The sequence below is a fragment of the Bison bison genome, unplaced genomic scaffold (genome assembly GCF_000754665.1).
Source record: "Bison bison bison isolate TAMUID 2011002044 unplaced genomic scaffold, Bison_UMD1.0 scf7180017864035, whole genome shotgun sequence".
NCBI classification, from domain to species: Eukaryota; Metazoa; Chordata; class Mammalia; order Artiodactyla; family Bovidae; genus Bison; species Bison bison.
This window is the reverse complement of record NW_011494607.1, coordinates 13,872,284-13,876,879: the sequence shown is the minus strand read 5'-3', so window position 1 is coordinate 13,876,879 and position 4,596 is coordinate 13,872,284. Positions and strand designations below refer to the sequence as shown.

The window sequence follows — 4,596 nt, the reverse complement described above, 5'->3', positions numbered from 1 at the left end:
GTACACTGGGATGACCCAGAGGGAGGGTAGGGGAGGGAGGAGGGAGGAGGGTTCAGGATGGGGAACGCGGGTATACCTGTGGCGGATTCATTTTGATATTTGGCAAAACTAATACAATATTGTAAAGTTTAAAAATAAAATAAAATTAAAAAAAAAAAAGAATGTGTTTCCTCCATAATGCAACAACTAACTACCAGGCTAACCAAATTAAAAACAATCAGCAGTGAAATACTCCTAGAGAGAAACCTTCTCCGAAACAGAGCAGAAAGGAAAGACCTAGAAATGAATGTGGAACATGAAGGAAAAGAAAATCTCTGACAAATAAATTCCCACTCTAAATAGAAGTAGTCACTAAAGGAATTTAAAGCCTATGGGCTTTGAGGGTAACCATAGAAACAACAATATCCAACAATTCACCTTTACTCCTGAACAAATTAACCTCAAACCTCACAGGAAAAGTCTAGCACAAGGAAATATATGAAGGAATGTTTATTTCAAAGCATAAATCTTGTTTACTTCAGCTTTTATTGTCTTATATATAAGCTTTCATATTGAGAAAAAACAATATAATGTGCATCAAAAAAATCAAGAAATCAAAACATTCCAAAAGATACAACAATCAAAGAAACACTCAGATATAGCAGGGAATTTAAAATAGCTGTGATTAATATGCAAAAGCTTTCGTGTGAAAAGTAGCAACATGCATGATAATACAAGTAATTTCAGCCTAGAGTTGGAAACTATAATGCAAACTATAAATAGAGGACAAGAAGAAAGACTAGAGTTTCATAGATGAAAGCAATGTAATGAGCTATGAAAAAAACTAATGAATTTTAAGATTGGTCATTAAAGTTTACCAAAACTGAAATATAAGAAAAAATGAATTAAAAAATCAGAAATGAGAATTCAAGAAGTGTGAAACGATATCAAACACACTGCATGCGTGAATGCTGAGTCTTTTCAGTCATGTCTGACTCTTTGTGACACTATGGTCTGTAGCTTGCACAGCTTCTCTGTCCATGGGATTTTCCAGGCAAGAATACTAGAGTGGGTTGCCATGCCTTCCTCCAAGGCATCATCCCCACTCAGGGATGGAACCCATGTCTCCTGTGGCTCCTGCATTGCAGGTGAATTCTTTACCACTGAGCCACCAGGGAAGCCCACCGAACAATCTAATAATATCTAACTGAAATACCAGAGGAGTAGAGACAGAAAAAAATATAGAAATGTTTCAGGAAATAATGGTAAAGCTTTTTAAAAACTCTATGACAGTCTCCAAACTTACATGACAAAACTCAGATCAGAGAACATCCAGCATGATAAACATGTACACACACACACACACACACACACACAACCCTAAGCATGTCAGGCTGAAACTGTCACAAAAGACAAACTCTTCAAGTAAGAGAAAAAATAAGCATTGTATACAAAGAAAGTAATTACAGAAATTTCTTGTCAAAAATCATCTACAATGGAAGAAAAAGAAGTGATTTCCTTAAAGTGCTGAAATAAAATATGTTACAACAAAGAATTCTAAACTGAGTGAATGTATCTCTTGGAAATGAAGGAAAAATCAGTATTTTGTCATACAAAAAAAAAAAAAAAGAAAATTATCAACAGAACTGCCTATAAGAAAGGATAATTGTGAGCTGTAGGGCCGTGGGCAGAGCTAGAAGCTGATGACAAGATCCCCCTGCCCTGAGCTGATGACCTTTCTACAGCCAGGAGCCAATGGCTAGGGAGAAAGCCAAACCCTGTGAGCTGGACCAGGAGAAATACAATGCTGATGACAATGTGAAAATCATCTGCCTAGGAGACAGCACTGGGGGCAAGTCCAAACTCATGGAGAGATTTCTCAGGATGGATTTCAGTCCCAGCAGCTGTCCACATACACCCTGACCCTGTACGAGCACACAGCCACAGTAGATGGCAAAAGTGTCCTTGTGGACTTTTGGGACACAGCAGGCCAAGAGCAGTTCCAAAGTATGCATGCCTCCTGCTACCACAAGGCCCATGCCTGCATCATGGTATTTGATGTACAGAGGAAACTCACGTACAAGAACTTGAACACTTGGTATATGGAGCTTCAGGAGTTCAGGCCAGAGATTCTGTGCATTGTGGTGGCCAATAAAATCTACACAGACATCAAAATGGCCCAATAGAGTTTCAATTTTGCCAGGAAATTCTCCTTGCCCCTGTACTTTGTCTCAGCTGCTAATGGTACCAATGTTGTGAAGCTCTTTAATGATACAATTCGATTAGCTGTGTCTTACAAACAGTGCTCCCAGGACTTCATGGACAAGGTTTTGCAGGAGCTGGCGAACATCGACTTGGAGCAGAAGGAGGAGGATATGCCAGACAAAGAGCAGCATGGCCGCATCCAGAGCCCATCTCCTTCCTGAGCCACAGGAGGCCTTTGTGTGGCCCACTTGGTGGTGAAGGGCAGTTCAGAAGACCCCTCCCTCAACAATCCTTCAGCTTTCAGTTGAGACATCTTCCAGGCTGTCCCCTGCTATACCTCCTAAAAAACACGGTTGTCCCATTTGCCCCTGACCACAACCTTATATCCATGGCCCGCGAAAGATGACCCTTACATATGATTCCCTCCCCTGTGGGTTGGGGTCAGTACACAGTACTAACAGATGTAAGACCCATACCAGACCCTGAAGCCAAATTAGGGATGGACCCTCCAGGTCATGTGGGACAGTAAAGAGAATCATGGGATATTCTGTGTGTTTCATAAATAAAGCTATATTTAACTGTCTTCCACTCCCAGTCCTCCCACCGACCACCCCCAAACTCCCAACTGAGAACTAATGTCAGGGCCTATTCATTGATTTCCACCAAAGGGATGATTTTTCATTACTGATTTTTCTCCTCTTTAGGCTCCCAACTAAACCAGTAATTTTAAGAACATGATTTTGAGCAGAGAGCTGTTTGTTCCACACGTTTCTTCTGTATATGGCCAGTACTTTGATGAACAGTAAGGCCAAAACCACAGGCCAAGTCTGCTGTTAACATCAAGTGAAAGCAGATGACTGGTCTGGCCATACACACTAATACCCAAACATTGTTGTGAGCATCAAGGGTCAATACAGCCACATCACAAGGCATTGTATTATAAGAAATTGACTTTAGGAAGCTCCATTTAAAACCCATATTTTAACATAGGAGACTTTTCTTCATTTTTCTAAGGACTGGTGTGGACACTGTACATCTTTGGGTGGCAAGGGCTGCTAAGAACTGTCATGCTGCTTTTTCTATTTATCTCCAGGACTTGTTGCTCACTAGAATGCTTTTATGATATTCTTATACATCATTTCCATTAATTATTTTTTATTTACAATAAAGTTTGAATTACATAAAAAAGAAAGGATAATTGTGATTTTTCAAACAGGATGAGTACAATATTAATCAAAAAAGTGTATCTACATGAAATCTGAAGAACATTAGAAACAGAATAAACTTTAGTTTTCTTATTTTTTCATTGTTCTAAAATATAACTTTCTGTTTATAACCAAAACAGTGGGCAATATCATGTTTTCATCTATTAAAGATGACATGAATTGTCTACATAGAATATCTCAAAAAAATCTAAGAAATAAATCTTTCTAGAATATATGAGTTTAACGAGATTGCAGGATACAAATTTGATCATCAAAAATCAAAAAATGAAACATCTTCTTGATTTGGTGTCTGAGAATCTTGACTGGTCTTGCAACTGGGTTCATTATTGTCTTTGATAATACTTCCAGAGAAAACAATACATGATTAGTCAAAAGGAACCAAAACAATAGTGTGATAATGCTCTATTGCTTAAATGTTGGTTATAAGCATAAGCAAACATATAAAGAACTGCAACTAAGGCATAAAAACAATTAACTTCTGAATTATTTCATGCGTATTATAGACAGAGTTTATTTTAAATGGTGAATAGTCATATTTTGCCATAGAAAAATGATGTAGCAGAACTGATCTTAATAATTATTTCATGACATTAGGTTCCCTATGTTCATATAAGCTACATCTTGGAATATAAGCAGTTTACAAGTTTAGTTAATATTAAGAGAGATAAATAGAAATAAGTTGTCCTTGATTTAAAGTATTAATTACAAAAAAAAAAGAATAGAAGAGTTTTTCTTTTTAATCTTAGATGTAATTCAAAATAACTAATGATGGGCGTTTTTAATCTTTGATGTAATTCAAAATAACTAATGATGGGCATTGAGAACTGTAAGACATAGCTATCCTAGGCTCCATATGCATTGTTAGTGCAGCCATATGTGAGTGTGTAGTCCCGCTTTATAATAGTCAGGTACATTCTGGAACTGTGTTATGTTCTGTTCTTTGTACTTTCAGTTCAGTTCAGTTCAGTCACTCAGTCGTGTCCGACTCTTTGTGACCCCGTGGACCACAGCATGCCAGACCTCCCTGTCCATCACCAACTCCCAGAGTCCACCCAAACCCATATCCATTGAGTCGGTGATGCCATCCAACCATCTCATCCTCTGTTGTCACCTTCTCCTCCTGCCCTCAATCTTTCCCAGCATCAGGGTCTTTTCCAATGAGTCAACTCTTCGCATGAGGTAGTCA

The 4,596-nt window shown here is 38.2% G+C and overlaps 1 pseudogene; it reads left to right on the top strand.

Moving 5' to 3' along the window:
- Nucleotides 1–1,671: 1,671 nt before the first annotated feature.
- LOC104984794 lies at nt 1,672–2,405 on the top strand (annotated as a pseudogene).
- The last annotated feature ends 2,191 nt before the right edge of the window (nt 2,406–4,596 follow it).